The sequence below is a fragment of the Chiloscyllium punctatum genome, unplaced genomic scaffold (genome assembly GCF_047496795.1).
Source record: "Chiloscyllium punctatum isolate Juve2018m unplaced genomic scaffold, sChiPun1.3 scaffold_167, whole genome shotgun sequence".
Lineage (NCBI taxonomy): Eukaryota > Metazoa > Chordata > Chondrichthyes > Orectolobiformes > Hemiscylliidae > Chiloscyllium > Chiloscyllium punctatum.
Genome location: NW_027309901.1, coordinates 337,018 through 355,304, shown reverse-complemented (window position 1 = coordinate 355,304; position 18,287 = coordinate 337,018).

Here is an 18,287-nt window from a genome sequence, read left to right as displayed (position 1 = left end):
CCTGACCTCGCCTTGGGAAACAAAGTAGTGAAAGGGACTGAGTGGTTAGTGGGGCAACAAATTGACAAAATGATCACAATTGTATTAGTTGGAAAATAGCGATGGAAAAGGACAAACCTGGTCCACAAGTTAAAATCAAAACTGGCCTTTCCTCAATTCAGATGTTATTACTCAAGAGCTTTTAAGAATTGATTGTGGAAGCTATGTGCAGGTAAAGGGACGTCAGGAAGGTGGGAAGCTTTTAAAAGGGAGTTAAAATGAGAGTTCAGAGCCATCATATTCCTGTTGGTGTGAATAACAATGCTGACACAAGTAGGATGACTTGAGGGTATTGAGGTTCTGGTCAACAAAAAGGGGACACATATCACATATCGCCAGCTGGATTAAGTGGAATCCATTGAAGAACATTGTGGATGGAGTAATTCACTTAAGAGCGAAATCAGGAGGGCACAAAGGGGACCACAAAAAGCGTTGGCAGATCAGGCTGAGGAAAATCCAAAGAGATTCTACAAGTATATTAACAATAGAAGATTAACTAGGGGCAGAGTATGGCTCCTTGAAGATGAATGGAGCATTCCAAGTGTGGAACCACAGGAGATGGGTGAGATCCTAACCAAAAATATCATGTTTGAACTTACTGTGGAGAAGGACAGGGGATGTCAGAGAAATAAATAGTGAGGTCTTCACAAGACCCCACATAACAGGAGGTACTGGAGGTTTTTAAATGCATATAAGGGAGACAATTCCATAGGAACTAATCAAGCACATCCCAGGATATTGTGCGAAGCACAGGAAGAAATTGTGTGTCGCATAAAGAGATTTTTCTATCACTGACAGCCACGGGTGATGAGCAGGGAGCCTGGAGGGCCTAATGTTGTGCCAGTGTTTAGGAAAGGCTGCGAGGGAAAGCCAGGGAGATAAAGACCAATTAGCTTAATGTCAGTGGAGCGTACATTGTTGGATACGATTCTGCGGGACAGGAGTTACATGCATTTGCAACGGCAAGGATTGATTACGGATAGTCATCACAGCTTTGGAGTACTGCATAGAATTCTGATCATCCGGATTGAAGAAGCATTTCCTGAAACTGTAAATGGAGCAAATATTGAAGAAGATGTTACTGATACTGGAGGGTTTGACAGAATCGGAGAGGCTGGATATGCTGGCAAGCAACATGGGGGGATGTGATCGATTTGGCAGACCAGGCTAAGGAGAATGCAAATAATATTCTACAGCATACAACTACACAAAAACAACTGGACAGACACTAGGGTTCCTCAAAGATCAGTGAGGCCATCCAAGTGTAGACACACAGGAATTGGGCGAGGGCCTAAATGAGCATTTCATGTCAGAACGTACTGTGGACAAAGACTAGGAAACAAAGGGAAGAAAAAGTATTGGCTTGTAAAGAGTCCCCATTACAGAAGAGGTGGCGCTGGAAGTCTTAGAACACAAAGGGAGAGAAATCCCTAGATACTGAACAAAGGTATCCCAGAACATTGTGGCAAAGTAGTGGCAGGGACACGAGCAGAAATATTTATATCATTGTCTTTCGCATTTCCATTGGGTGGAGGTGGCTGAGGGGTGACCTTATCAAGGTTTAGAAAACCATAAGGGTTACAGGTAAGTTGATTAGCCAACGTCTTTACCCCAGGGTAGTGGGGTCCATAACTAGATGGGATTGAACTGCAGAAAGAGAAGGTGTTTGCAATTCTGGAAAGTGTAAAAATCGGTAAGTCCACTGGGCCAGATGGGATTTATCCTTGGATTTTCTGGGAAGCCAGGAAGGAGATTGCTGAGACTTTGGCTTTGATCTTTGTGTCATCATTGTCTACGGGAATAGTGCCAGAAGCCTGGAGGACAACCAATGTTGTCACCTTGTCCAAGAAAGGGAATAGAGACCTGTGAGCCTTACTTTGATTCTGGGTAAAGTGCTGGGAAGGTGTGTAAAAGCTAGCATTTATAACCATCTGGAGATGAATAAGTTGATGAGGGATAGTCAGCACGCTTTTGTGAAGGGTCGGTCATGCCTCACAAACCTTATTGACTTCTTTGAGGTGACCAAACAGGTGGATGTGGGTAAAGCAGATCTTGGCAGTGCAGATGAGCAGAGAGATCACTGTGTCCATGCACATATATCCTTGAAAGTTGCCACCCAGGTTGATAGGGTTGTTAAGAAGGCATTCAGCATGTGAGCTTTTATTGGTACAGGGATGGAGTTTCAGAACCATGAGATAATACTGCAGTTGTACAAAACTCTGGTGCAGCCACATCTGGAGAGTTGCCTCTGGTTCATATCACCACATTAGATGAAAGATGTGAAAGATTTGGAAAGGGTTCCAAGGAGATTTACTAGGATGTTACCTGGTACGGAGGGAAGGAGTTCATAACCTTCAGTTATGAGGAAGGCTGAGGGACTTGAATCTGTTTTTGTTCGAGAGAAGACATGTGAGGCCAATTGATTGAGACATACAAGATAATCAGGGGGTGAGATGGGTTGGACAGTGAGAGCCTTTTCCCTCGGAAGGCGATGCCTAGCACGAGGGGAGATAGCTTTAAATTGAGCTAGATATTAATATTATTAATTAATAGATATGGGACAGATGCCAGTGGTACTCAGAATAGTCACGGAATGGAATGCATTGCCTGCAACAGTAGTAGACTCACCAACCTTAAGGGCATTTAAACGGTCCTTGGATAGGCATGTGGTTGAGAATGGATTAGGGAAGGTTAGATGGACTTCTGATTGGTTCCACAGGATGGCGCAACATTGAGGGCCGAAGGGCCTGTACCACGCTGCCATGTTCTATGTTCTGTATTCTAGAGGGGATAATTATGAGATGGGAGAGAAAAAACTTAAAAGGGTTTGGAGGAAAAAAATTTCCAAACAGAGGATGGTGCAGTTACAGAATGAGCTTCCAGGGGACGTGGGAGAGAAAAGTACAATAAGAACTTGGGAAAGACATTTGGGCAGGTACATGGAGAGGAGAAGGTTTGAAGGGATATGGATCAAATGCAGGGAAATGCGACCCATTCAGTGACTCTGGACAGCATGGACTAGTTGGACCAAAGAACCGTTTCTGTGCAGCATGGCTCTACCTCCAGTTATTGGCATGTTATAGACACTGAAGAAAGTTACAGATACAGAGATTTTATTCTGGAATGCAGTACGTTTCAAATATGTGGAGGGACTATTGGGAAAGGAGGAGGTTACAGGGACAGGAAATGTTATTGGAGTTAAAAATTATTGAAGACGCTGGTCCGCAATCTTGCCACAGATACAATGTTGCAGAGTAGTGAGTCTCAGAACAACATAACTGACAGTAGGGGCAGTGACTGAGCCTGGGGTGTGCCTGTACTATATTCCCCCTCCAGCACTGTATCTATGTTATCTTTTGTGAGCCGATGTTTGAAGCTCTCTCATTCCTCTCTTCTCTGTTCACTGTGAGTGATCTTACCTCACTGCAGGATCGATTGAAGACTCCAGGTCGCCCTGCCCTTTGTCTCTCTGGCTAACCAACGATATTCAATGTGGTGATGGACGAGACACCCTGTAGTTGGGAAGTCGACTGATCAGGAAATGCCTGAGTACCGACAGGAGGCAGAGAAATAGACAGAATGGGAAATTACACTGATGCAGTGAGGGTTACACAGGGAGAATAGCACCGAATCCCAGAGAGATCTGGAAAATCCCAGTCTCCATCCCTGGCCTGTGCTGTTGCGTCCCTCTGGATTGGAGGATTCTGTTAGCTCAGGATCTGAAGTAGCTGCAAAAGCGAGAGACGCTGACAGAGGCAGCAATTAGACCCTCACAGTGAGGGATACCACATGGAGACAGTCTGAGTGATATCAGCAGAGTGCTGGAAGATTTCATAATGAAACAATTATGTCGGAAGAACAGGTTCAGGTTCCTGATGCACTGGTATCAGTGTTCAGCAATGAGCAACATTTGAGCGGGTGAAGTAATGGCCTAGTGGTATTATTGTTAGAGCATATATCTAAAACATCACCCAATATTCACTGGAGACAGGTTTGAATCCCACCATCGGAAGTGGTGGAATTTGCAATCAATACTTTTTTATAAATTGCAATTAACAATCCATTAATAAGTACGAAACTATTGCTGATGTCCAAAATAACGTTGGTTCATCAAAAAGACACTTGGGGACATCTGCCCATCCTCACGTGATCTGCACGACATACTCACAGCAAAGTGATTGCCTTTCGATTACCCTCTGAAATGGCCGAGCAAGTTACTCAGCTCAAGGGCAGCTAGGGCTGGGCAAGAAAGGCTGGTCAGCCAGAGAAACCCATACCCCATACCTGATTTAAAATATAATCCATTAGGATGGTCCCACTGGAACTGGGCTGGAACCGGTGTCCCGGCCAATCATGTTAGTAGACTTATGGACTGGGCTTTAAACTGACAGAGAGGATGCAGGGACAGGGTTCAGGTGAAAGGAGCTTTCCAAATCCAAAAGGAAAAGGTGAAGCATCGGAACAACATGGGGATGTGGCTGAAGACAAGCAGAAAGGAACAGGAAGGGACAGAGTTTAACTAAAACTCTACATCAGGGAATCGGTTTGTGATAGGAAATGTATGTTTTTTTTGGAATGGACAAAGTCTCTGCAATAAGGTAGATGGATTCGTGACAGAGATAACAGAGAGTTAGACTTCAGGGTGACGTGGTTACAGGGTGAACAAAAGGTGGGCATAAATATTCAATGATTTGCAACCTTGCGGGAATTCAGGCAAAAAAGGACATTGCTATCAATAATGGATACAAAGACATTACAGAGAAAGCATTTGGCCGCAGATCATGGAGTAGAGTCAGTCTGAATGTAAATTCAGGCTATTACTTGCCAAGGTCACAAGCAGCAGAACAGTTTTAGCCACCGAACAGCATTTCATTGCTCATCGCTGCATTAAACAGGAACTCATTGGAAGTTTTAATAAAGGCATAATGACAATTTAGTGAAACTTCAAAATTCATATAATCTGGGACAATCACACTGACAACAGTGATATTGGAAGGGGAGTTCGGGCAATTGTTTTCAGTGTTTCTTTGAATAACATAGTTACAGCCCTAGCCAGTTGCACAATGTCAGATCGACCGTTGTGTGATGAAATGTAGTGAATGCGAAATGTCACCTGGAGAGATCCTCCGGGAAATTGTGATAAAGTGCAGTTTTAAGCAATATAAAATGTTAAAGTGAATCACAGAAAGGACAAGCTACAATTATAATCAAAAATAGCCAATTACATGAGTTTAAGAGGAGAACTGACAAAGGTAAATAGGCTAAAAAGACTGAAACGTGTGTGTAAATGAACAGTGGAAAACATTTGAAGGAACAGTGTAAAACACTCAAGAAAGGGACATTCCATTGAAACAGACAAAACCTCAACGAGAAACCCACACCTGTCCCTCACTCAGGACAAAATCGAGTATGAGGTTGAGAAGATCACCAAAAAGTATTTAAAATCCGGAAGTGAGAGTGTGTTTTAGAAGTAAGAGTTAAAGGGATTGCAAAGGCTTTGCTAGCAGGAGGGGGGCCGTGGGAAGGGGAATCAATGTCAGGGTTTAATGACACGTCAGGAACAGGGAAGGGGAAGGTGCTGGAGGTGGTGAGAGTGTTACAGAGAGTGGTCAGGGTCTGAACAGTGTTACAAAGCCAGTACGGATTGTTGCAGTTGGAGGGGTTTGCAGAGTTAGGAAGGAACTCTGAGTGCGAGCAGCAGCTAAGGTAAGACTGTTTGTTTTAAAAGTACTTACCGGTAGCGGGCAGCGGTGGTTTTTTTCACTCTCTCTTCACAGAAAGAGCGGGAGCAGTAGGGGGAAGTGACGACGACCAGAGAGGCAGCCGGGAAGGAAAGCAGTGAGTATAAATACTCACCCTTCGACGCTAACGGTCATTTTGAGTGCGAGCAGCAGCTAAGGTAAGACTGTTTGTTTTAAAAGTACTTACCGGTAGCGGGCAGCGGTGGTTTTTTTCACTCTCTCTTCACAGAAAGAGCGGGAGCAGTAGGGGGAAGTGACGACGACCAGAGAGGCAGCCGGGAAGGAAAGCAGTGAGTATAAATACTCACCCTTCGACGCTAACGGTCATTTTGAGTGCGAGCAGCAGCTAAGGTAAGACTGTTTGTTTTAAAAGTACTTACCGGTAGCGGGCAGCGGTGGTTTTTTTCACTCTCTCTTCACAGAAAGAGCGGGAGCAGTAGGGGGAAGTGACGACGACCAGAGAGGCAGCCGGGAAGGAAAGCAGTGAGTATAAATACTCACCCTTCGACGCTAACGGTCATTTTGAGTGCGAGCAGCAGCTAAGGTAAGACTGTTTGTTTTAAAAGTACTTACCGGTAGCGGGCAGCGGTGGTTTTTTTCACTCTCTCTTCACAGAAAGAGCGGGAGCAGTAGGGGGAAGTGACGACGACCAGAGAGGCAGCCGGGAAGGAAAGCAGTGAGTATAAATACTCACCCTTCGACGCTAACGGTCATTTTGAGTGCGAGCAGCAGCTAAGGTAAGACTGTTTGTTTTAAAAGTACTTACCGGTAGCGGGCAGCGGTGGTTTTTTTCACTCTCTCTTCACAGAAAGAGCGGGAGCAGTAGGGGGAAGTGACGACGACCAGAGAGGCAGCCGAGACCCGGAAGCAGGTAGAGCGTAAGCTTACCTGGGTAGGTTTGTTTCCCCTTTAAAAGCGCACAGCTGAAGAACCCGAGGCACTACGGAGGTAGTGCCTCCCTCCCGCCCTCCTCCTCTAACCTAATAATAAGATCCGTTGTGGTAAGGAGGTAAGTGCCGAATTTTGCTTGTTGTATTCTTTAGACCCAGTTTTTTTTAAATAAAGGTTAGCTTTAGAGGGATGGCAGTGAAGGCAGTGCAATGTTCCTCCTGCAACATGTATGAGGTGAGGGATGCCATGGACATCCCTGCTGATTACACTTGCAGGAAGTGCACCCATCTCCAGCTCCTCCAAGACCGTGTTAGGGAACTGGAGCTGGAGTTGGATGAACTTCGGATCATTCGGGAGGCAGAGGGGGTCATAGATCGGAGCTATAGGGAAGTAGTAACTCCAAAGATGGCAGATAGATGGGTGACAGTGAGGGGGACTGGGAGGAAGCAGCCAGTGCAGGGACCCCCTGTGGTCGTTCCCCTCAAGAACAAGTATACCGTTTTGGATACTTGTGGGGGGGACGACTTACCAGGGGTAAGTAACGGGGCTCAGGCCTCTGGCACGGAGCCTGTCCCCGCTACTCAGAAGGGAAGGGTGGAGAAGAGCAGAGCAATAATAATTGGGGACTCGATAGTTCGGGGCACAGATAGGCGGTTTTGTGGGAACGAGAGAGACTCACGTTTGGTATGTTGCCTCCCAGGTGCAAGGGTACGTGATGTCTCTGATCGTGTTTTCCGGGTCCTTAAGGGGGAGGGGGAGCAGCCTGAAGTCGTGGTCCATATTGGCACCAATGACATAGGTAGGAGTGCTGAGGATGTTAGACAGGCTTTTAGGGAGCTAGGTTGGAAGCTCAGAGTTAGAACGAACAGAGTTGTTGTCTCTGGTTTGTTACCCGTGCCACGTGATAGAGAGTCGAGGAATAGGGAGAGAGAAGAGTTAAATGCGTGGCTACAGGGATGGTGCAGGAGGGAGGGATTTCGGTATTTGGATAACTGGGGTTCTTTCTGGGGAAGGTGGGACCTCTATAGACAGGATGGTCTGCACCTGAACCTGAGGGGCACCAGTATCCTTGGGGGGAGGTTTGCTAGTGCTCTTGGGGGGGGTTTAAACTAACTCTGCAGGGGCATGGGAACCCAGACTGTAACTTTAGGGTGCAGGACCTGGAGTGTAGGGAGGGTAGGAATATGGTATCAATCTTAAAGGATCGTGCCTGTAAACAGAAGAGTGGCTTGAAGTGTGTATACTTTAATGCCAGAAGTATACGAAATAAGGTAGGTGAACTCGCAGCGTGGGTTGGTACCTGGGACTTCGATGTTGTGGCTATTACGGAGACATGGCTAGATCAGGGACAGGATTGGCTGTTGCAGGTTCCAGGGTTTAAATGTTTTAGTAGGGTTAGAGGTGGGGGTAAAAGAGGGGGGTGTGTGGCTTTGCTTGTCAAAGATAGTATTACAGCGGTGGAAAGGAAGATGGATGAAGATTTGCCATCTGAGGTAGTTTGGGTTGAGGTTAGGAATAGGAGAGGTGAGGTCACCCTGTTAGGAGTCTTTTACAGGCCTCCTAATAGTCCTAGAATCGTTGAAGAAAGGATTGCGAAGATGATTCAGGAGAAGAGTGACAGTAATAGGGTGATTGTTATGGGAGACTTTAACTTTCCTGATATTGATTGGGAAAGCTATAGCTCAAGTTCGTTAGATGGGTCAGTGTTTGTGCAATGTGTGCAGGAGAGTTTCCTGACACAATATGTAGATAAGCCAACAAGAGGTGAGGCCATACTGGATTTGGTTCTGGGTAACGAACCAGGCCAGGTATTAGAACTAGAGGTAGGTGAGCACTTTGGGGACAGTGACCACAATTCGGTGATTTTTACTCTAGTGATGGAGAGGGATAAGTGTGTACTACAGGGAAAGAGTTATAGCTGGGGGCAGGGAAATTATGATGCGTTGAGGCATGACTTAGGATGTGTGGATTGGAAAAGTAGATTCCAAGGCAAGAGCGTAATTGATATGTGGAACTTGTTCAAGGAGCAACTATTGAGTGTCCTTGATAAGTACGTACCTATCAGGCAGGGAGGAAAGGGTCGTGTGAAGGAGCCGTGGTTTAATAAGGAGTTGGAATCCCTTGTTAAATGGAAGAGGGCGGCCTTTGTAAAGATGAGGCGTGAAGGTTCAATAGGGGCGATTGAGAGTTATAAGGTAGCCCGGAAGGACCTGAAGAGAGAGCTAAGAGCAGCAAGGAGGGGACATGAAAGGTCCTTAGTTGGTAGGATTAGGGAAAACCCTAAGGCTTTCTATAGGTATGTTAGGAATAAAAGAATGACTAGGGAAGGAATAGGTCCAATCAAGGATAGTAATGGGAAGTTGCGTGTGGAGGCTGAAGAGATTGGGGAGGCGCTGAATGAATACTTTTCGTCAGTATTCACTCAGGAACAGGACATTGTTGTCGATATGAATACTGAGGCACGAATAAGTAGAATGGATGGCTTTGAGATATGTAGAGAAGAGGTGTTGGAAATTCTGGCAAGGGTGAAAATAGATAAGTCCCCTGGGCCTGATTGCATTTATCCTAGGATTCTCTGGGAAGCAAGGGAGGAGATTGCAGAGCCATTGGCCTTGATTTTTGTGTCCTCTTTGTCTACAGGAGTAGTGCCAGAGGACTGGAGGCTAGCAAACGTGGTTCCCTTGTTCAAGAAGGGGAGTAGGGATAATCCTAGTAACTATAGGCCAGTGAGTCTCACTTCTGTTGTGGGCAAAGTCTTAGAGAGAATTATAAGGGATAGGATTTATGCACATCTGGATAAGAATGATGTGATCAAGGATAGTCAGCATGGTTTTGTGAAGGGCAGGTCGTGCCTCACAAACCTTATTGAATTCTTTGAGAAGGTGACGAAGGAGGTAGATGAGGGGAAAGCGGTAGATGTAGTATATATGGATTTTAGTAAGGCGTTTGATAAGGTCCCCCATGGTAGGCTACTGCAGAAAATACAGAGATATGGCATTGAGGGTGAGTTGGAGGTTTGGATTAGGAATTGGCTCTCTGGAAGAAGACAGAGGGTAGGAGTTGATGGCAAAGGTTCATCTTGGAGTGCCGTCACTAGTGGTGTTCCGCAAGGATCTGTTTTGGGACCATTGCTGTTTGTCATTTTTATAAATGACCTGGAGGAAGGGTTAGAAGGTTGGGTGAGCAAGTTTGCGGATGATACGAAAGTCGGAGGAGTTGTAGACAGTGAGGAAGGATATGGCAGGTTACAGCGGGATATAGAGAAGCTGCAGAGCTGGGCAGAAAGGTGGCAAATGGAGTTCAATGTAGCTAAGTGTGAAGTGATTCACTTTGGTAAGAGTAATAAAAAGATGGATTACTGGGCTAATGGTAGACTACTTGGTAGTGTGGAAGAGCAGAGGGATCTTGGTGTCCATGTACACAGATCTCTGAAAGTTGCCACCCAGGTAAATAGTGCAGTGAAGAAGGCATATGGCGTACTGGCTTTTATTGGGAGAGCAATTGAGTTCCGGAGTCCTGAGGTCATGCTGCAGTTGTATAAGACTCTGGTGCGGCCGCATCTGGAATATTGTGTGCAGTTTTGGTCGCCATACTATAGGAAGGATGTGGAGGCACTGGAACGGGTGCAGAGGAGGTTTACCAGGATGTTGCCTGGTATGGTAGGAAAATCCTATGAGGAAAGGCTGAGGCACTTGGGGTTGTTTTCTTTGGAGAAAAGAAGGTTTAGGGGTGATTTGATAGAGGTGTACAAGATGATTAGGGGGTTAGATAGGGTTGACAGTGAGAACCTTTTTCCGCGTATGGAGTCAGCTATTACAAGGGGGCATAGCTTTAAATTAAGGGGGGGTAGATATAGGACTGATGTTAGGGGTAGGTTCTTCACTCAGCGAGTCGTAAGATCATGGAATGCCCTGCCAGTAGCAGTAGTGGACTCTCCCTCTTTATGGGTATTTAAGCGGGCATTGGATAGGTATATGGAGGATAGTGGGTTAGTGTAGGTTAGGTGGGCTTTGATCGGCGCAACATCGAGGGCCGAAGGGCCTGTACTGCGCTGTATTGTTCTATGTTCTATGTTCTATATGTATTTTTATTTATTTATTCAAGAGATGTGGTTGTCACTGCCTGGACTAACATTCTTTGACCCCACTGCTAATTACCCAGAGGGTAGCTCAGAGTCAGCCATATTGCTGTGGGTCTGGAGTCAAATGTTGGCCAGACCAGGTTAGAATATTTGATGTCCTTGCCTAAAGCAGCTAAGTTAACCATATGAGTTCTTCCAACTGATCAGCAATACTTTTATGGTGGCTTCACCAATGTCTTGTACAGATACAACATGACATCCCAACTCTTACTCTCAATGCTCTGCCCAATGAAGGTAAGCATCCCAAACACCAGCCTGTTTGCTTGTGACACAACTTTCAAAGAACTGTGTACCTGCGTCCCTATGTCACTGATTGACAACACTACCAAGGGCCTGAACATTAACTGTATAAGTCCCACCCTGGTTTGTTTCACCAAAATGGAACACCTCACCTTTATCTAATTAAACTCCATCTACTATTCTTCAGCCCACTGTCCCAGCAGTACGGTTCATCCTGTTGTATCACAGATAACCTTCTCCACTGACCACTTTACCACCAATTTCAGTGTCACCCAAGAAGCTTACTTACCAGGAAACCAATATTCCCATCCAAACCATTTATCCAAATGACCAACAACAGTGGACCCACTCCACCGCTGGTCACGTGCGTCCAGTCAGAAAAACAACATGTCTCCCATCGCCCTCTGTCTCCTACCATCAAGCCCAATTTTGTATCCAGTTGACTAGCTCCTCCTGAATGCTATATCCTTTTACATTGATCATAGCTTATTACCCACGTTACCATACGGAACGTAGAACACAGAATAGTACAGCACAGGACCCTTCGGCCATGAGGCCATGCCAACCTTTTTTCCAACTGTAAGATCAAACTAATCGACATAACAGTCATTTTACTATCATTCATGTGCCGACCCAAGAGTCTATTAAATTTTACTACCACCGTTGTCAATGCATTCCAACGACATACCATTCTTTCCTTTCTCTATCCTACCATTCTCTATCCTTTTATCCATCCTCCATTGACCTTAAAATTATACCCCCTTGTAATAGTCATTTATGCAACAGGAGAACAAGTCCCTCACTATTCACTTTCTGTGCCTCTGATCATCTTGTTCACCTCTACTAAGTCGCCCCCGCACCCGTCTTCACTCCAAAGAGCAATGCCTCACAAACCTTCCCTCAACCTTTCTTCATAAGAAATGCCCTCCATTCCAGACAGCATCCTGGTAAATCTCCTGTGTACGCTCTCTAAAACTTGCACAACCTTCCTGTAAAGTGGGGACCAGAACTGAACACAATAGTCCAAGTGTGGTCTCACCAGGCTGCTATAATGATGCAGTAAAACCTCACGGCTCTTAAAATCAATCCACTTGCTCAGGAAAGCCAACACAACATATGCCTTTTTAACAACTCTATCAATGTGCGTGGCAACTTTGAGGGATCTATGCACGTGGACCCCATGATCTCTCTGTTCTTCCACACTACCAAGTATTCTGCCTTTCACCTTGTATTCTGCATTCAAATGCAACCTTCCAGAATGAATCACTTCACACTTTTCCAGATTGAACGCCATGTGCCACTTCCAGCCCAGCTCTTCCTTCTGTCAATATTCCATTGCAACCTACAACAGCCCTCTACATTACCCACCAATTCACCAGCCTTCATTGACAAACTTACTAACCCACTCTCAAACATCCACATGCACGTCATTTATGAAAATCACAAAGAGCAGGGTCCCAGAGCCGATTGTTACAGAACACCACTGGTCACTGAACTTCAGGATCAATACTGTCCATCTGCTGCCATACTCTGTCTACTCTGGGCCATCCAATCCTGTATCCAGACAGATAGATTTCCCTGTTTCCCATGCCTCCTCATTTTCTGAATGAGCCATCAACATATTCTGCCATATCCTCAAAGGATTCATTTTGAGGCAAGACCTGCCCCTCACAAATCCATGCTGACTGTCTCTAATTTTTAACTATGGTTTTCCAAGTAGTCATATATCCTGTCTTTAGAGTCCTCTCCAATAATCTGCACATTACAAACACTGGACCAAATCTGTAATTCCCAGGATTCTACCTCCTTAACATGGCCAGGACTCCAAAAGTCTTCCCTCCTCTGCCATGCTCCCCAGAGATAGGGACGAATATCAGAACAGGAGGATTTTGCAGACATTAGGAGGTTTGCAGGTTCAAAAGGAGGCTTCAGTAATTATGAGTTTTCATGATGATGAAGGCATTTGAGGATAGAGGGAGGGAGGATTGTAGGGAATTAAGAGGTTTCAGAGTTTAGGTGTTTTGTTAGGGCTGCAAGTGGTTACTGAGTTGGGGAGGGTGTAAGCACTGGTAGATATTACATAAACATGTGGTTTTGGTTGCAATGGCAGGAAGAGGATGCAGGAAGCGGGAGAGTATGGGGTCTGAACGAGGTTACACAAATGGGAAGAGTTTTCAGGAGTGGAGGTGTTTACAGAGATATCAATGGTCTGATCTGGAGCAGAGGACCCAGACTGGGCGGGATGTGGGTAGGGGAGGTAGTTTCACAGGGTGGGAGTACCTTTGAACCACAGGAGCTTACAGAAATGTGGAGGGCTACAGGGATGACAGGGGTTCATGAAGTTTGGAAATTTGGGAGGGATGGAGACGTTTACAGGGATAAGGATGTTTGTAGGACAGGGCTGGATCACAGACAGGGAGTGTTTTATGGAGCTGAGCCGATTACAGAGATAAAGATATTTGTATCGACTGGACGAACAAACAGAGATATGCAGGGTATCGTGACTGAAGATGGTTATAGATATAGGAAGGCTTAGGTTCTGCAGGTTGTTTAGACATGGAGGATGTGGAATCTGGAATATTTTTCAGAGATTACTGCAGGAAGTTTGGTTGGAGACAGTTTCACAGATAAGGGAGCACAGCACTAACAGGAGGAGGTTGTAGAGGAGGGTGATGTTTACACAGATGGGGGTATAAGAGTTGGACAAGGTTATGGAGATGGGTAGATGGTGGAGACAGTGGAGCAGCTAATATTGACGGGGGATGATAGTGACAGGAAAGTGTTAAATAGATACTGGATTTTGTAGAAACTTGATTGGGAGAGTCACAGGCATGGAGTGAGTTCGACAGATCAGGATTACTGCAGAGACTGGAGAGGATTACACTGATAGGGATACTGGTCGGGTCTCCCCAGACTGTTGGTGTTTAGGGACTGGAAGAGATTTGGTAGATAGGGAGGGATGTAAGAGCTGCAGGAGCTTATGGAGAGTTGAAGAGTTGGAGCAGTTCACAGAGGGAGGTTTCTCAGATAGGAGTAGGTCACAGATAGTGAGGGTTGTGTGGTCTGAGAAAGTGAAAGAGAGGGAGAGTTTTCAGGTCTGGAAGAGATTACACTGACAGGAACCGTTGAAGAGAGTGAAGCAAAAATGCATGGAGAAGGTTACACAGATAGGGAGGTGAGGAGGGACTGAAGGTGAATACACAGACATGGAGGGTTATATTGTTAGACAGAGCTGAGAGGGATAGGGACTGGTGTAGTGATTTACACAGATAGGGAAGGTTGTGTTTTGGTGAAGGTTACACTGATAAAGACAGTGTCAGGGAGTGTTTCATGGACTACAGAGGAGCTCAGAGAGAATGTATTATGGGGAGTGGAGGAGATTGCAGACACAGAGATGACTGTCCAGTTGAAAGGAGCTTCTACAGACCCTCAGTGTTGTAAGGCTGGAGGGAGGTTACAATAATGAGAGAGACCAAGACTTAATTACTTCACTGATATAGAGCAAGTCTCAGCACATAACTGTCAAAGGGAAGTTGAGACAATTCAAATGAGTTTCAGAGATCTGAATGTTCATGGGAGTTTCAGGAGGGAACAGTGATTGGGAGTGGTGTAACAAATGGCAATAGTTATAGGTAGGGTTCTAAGAACAGGAAGAGGTGACAGATATATCGATCTTTGTAAGGACTGGAGAAGCTTACATTGGAAAGGAGTGTCTTAGAGACTGGAGGAGGTTACAGTGTTAAGAAGAATACTGGGGATGAGGCAAGGTTCAAGAGACAGGGATGGTTGGCAGGAGTGGACAAAAATCTGAACAGAATCTCCACAACCTGGAACCAGGCCATTCGGCCCAACCAGTCCATTCCAAACCCCTGAAGAGCATCTGACCCAGACCCACCCCGCTACCTATCCATTAAACCCTGCATTTCTCATGGTTAACTCATCTAAACCACACTTTACGATCATCAATCCGCCGATCGTGCAACGTTTGGATTGTGGGATGAAACTAGAGCGCCCAGGAAAACCCACACAGTCGGAGGGAGAACATGCAAAGTCCACACAGACAGTCGCCCAAGGCTGGAATCGAAGCCAGGTCCCAGGCGCAGTGAGGCTGCAGTGTTAACCACTGAGCCATCCCTGTGTTATACAGAGCACTGCAGACATTAGACCAGGTTCCAAAGTTCACAAGGGTTTATTGGAAAAGAAGGAATATATAGTCAGGAATAGGACAAGGTTACATAGATGGTGTCCATGAGAGGGACTGGAGGAGGTTTACGCAATAGGGAGGGCTGTGGAATCTCCAGGCAATAAGAGGTAGGGGCGGTTGGGGAGACTGAATGAAGTTAGTACTACTCAGAGATGTACACACTGGGTGAAGTTCCAGAGTTAGCAAAGATTCTATGGACTGGCTGAGGTTATAGACAGAGGCAGTTGTGTGAATGAACGTTGTTACAACAATTGAGAGGAGGTTTCAGACACATGAATGGTTTTAGTGGCTGCAGGATGTTCGAGAGCGAGAAAGGCTAGTACTGACTGGAGGTGGTCAGAGGTAAGGAACATTGTAGAGAAGGGAGTTTGTTACAGAGACAGAGAGGTATGGAAAGAGAGGGCAAGGTTACAGATATTGGGACAGTTCAAGTGGCTTCAGAACGTTACACAAAGGGAGGGTTGGCAGGAAACGCTACAGAACTGAAGGACTCTGTACATAAAGGGAGGTGAAATGGATGGTGGAAGGTTAGAAGTAATGGGATGCTGTAGGACAGGATAGAGGAGTGCTGTGGGGACTGGAGAAGGTTAGAGTGACATCATGTGCTGGAGAGGCTGGAGGAAAGTACGCAGATGGGGAGGTCAGTAAGGGCTGGATGTTACAGACAGATTGGGCTGTAGGTGCTGGACAAGATGGCAAACATAAGGATTTTTGTAATGTTTTGGCGATGCTGGTCATAGCACTAGGTTTCAAAGTCATTTTAGAAAAAGAATAGTGCCAAAGTGAAGATGCCAAATTTGGGGAAGCCCCGTAATCGTTCTAATCTGACTGTCACTGGGCATTCTCACTATCAGGAGACAGGGTCTGGCAAACACAGACACGGAGGAACTATTTGCAGTTACGTTCACATTCGGAAAGAGGAAGTATGTTAAAGTGATACAGTGAGAATTCAGGGCCGGTGTGATCCCTGAACAGCAAATACTGGTCAAGCAATACTGTCAGCTGGATAAAGGAGGTATGGAACGATGGAAACAGGCGAAGCTCTTCAGAAATATCAAGTGTGCAAGGGGGTCCTTAAAAATGAGTAGCAAAGAATGGCCATGAAATATCCTCAGTAAAATACTGTTAAGGAAAGGTCACAAGGTATTTTATGAGTGTAGTTTGAGGAAGAGGATTCCCAGCTAAAGAGTGGGGCCTGTTAGAAACCAAAGGGACAAACTGTGCATGGAGCCAGAGGAAGTAGTTGAGGTCTTCAATGAATACTTCCCATCTGTATTCACACAGGAGAAAGACATTGTAGCCACGGACTTCATTTTGGATGGTGAGGTTCTATAACATGGTACGATCAATAACGAGGAGATATTAAATGTTTTCTTTGGCGTAAAGTTGGAGATAATTCCCAGTGCCCAATGAAATGTATCCAAGGCTGCTATGGGAGGTAAGGGAGGAGATTGCTGGGTCCCTAGTGGATATATTTAATACTTTGCTGGCCACAGGTGAAGTGCCGAATGACTGGAGGATCGCTAATGTGGTTCCTTTATTCAGGAAGGAGGAGAAAGTGAGGACTGCAGATTCTGGAAGAAGGGCTGATGCCCGAAACGTCGATTCTCCTGCTCCTTTGATGCTGCTTGACCCGCTGCGCTTTTCCAGCAACGCATTTTCATCTTTATTCAGGAAGGGCAACAGTGGTAGGCCAGGGAATGACAGAACAGGGAGTCTGACAGCAGGGGGAGGGACATTATTGGAATCAATTCTGAGGATGAATCAACACTTGAAAAGGCAGTGATCAACTCAGCTTAGTCATCACGGATTGAGTAGAGGAAGATACTGTCAGTGGAATTCAGATTTTGAAGTGGTGTCTAAGAATATTGATGAGGGCAGTGCAGATCATGTTGTTTACATGGACTTGAATAAGGCCTTTGACAAGGTCCGTCATGGAAGGCTGATCCAAAGGTAAAGAGCCATTGGGATCCAAGGCAGGTTGGCAAATTGGATGTAAAATTAGCGGATAGACGTCTTTGTGTTTGAAATTCTTTCACCAGCGGGTGTACCACAGGGATCTGTGCAGGAACCTCTGTTGTTTATGATGTACATTAATGACTTGGATGTGAAAGCGGAAGGTGTCATTAATTGGTTTCCAGATGCCATGAAAGGGGAGGGTGTTGTCCACAGTGAGGGAGATGGTCTCAGGCTGCAGTCCGATGTCAATCAGATGATAATCTGAGCAGAGCTTATTTCTGATCTATGAGAGGTAATAACTTGTGGGAGGTATGATAAGCAACGGACAGACACAATGAATGGTCAGTCCTTGCGGCGTACTGAGGAACACAGGGACCTTGGTGGATAAGTCCATTGATCTCTGAAGGGGTCAGCACAGGTAGACAGGGTGGGCAAGACACCTGAACTGGGAGCGGGAGGGAGACCCATATCTTGATGGGGTAAATCACTAGAGCTGCTTGAGAGGATATAAACTAGTCTGGCAGGGTATTGGACCTTAAACAGTTGTAAGGTTAGATCGAAGATTGAGGCTGGCACACAAGTTAAAGAGAGTGATTTCAATAGACAAGGCAGGCAAGAACATAGCAGGGAATGGGGGGAAACTGATGATTAAACTGCATTTATTTCATTGCAAGGAGCCTGGCAGCTAAGGAAGATGAACTCAGGACATGGATTGGAACATGGGACTGGGATATTATAGTTATTACAGAAACAAAGCTGAGGGAGGGGCAGAACTGGCAGCTCATTGTTTCAAGGTAGAGATGCTATAGGAAGCATCGAAGGGGAGGCAAGAGAGGACACGTGGTAGTGGGTTTTGATTGCATGAATCATCACAGCAGTACTTAGAGAGGATATTCCTGAAGCATCGCCCAATGAAACTATGTGGAACTCAGAATTAAGAACGTGTCATCACTTTGATACAATTGTCCTACTAACCCCGAATAACCAGTGGCAAATTGAGGAACAAGTATGTCGAGAGATCTCAAATATCAATCAGAATAATAGGTCTGTAATTTTAGGGATTTTTTTACAC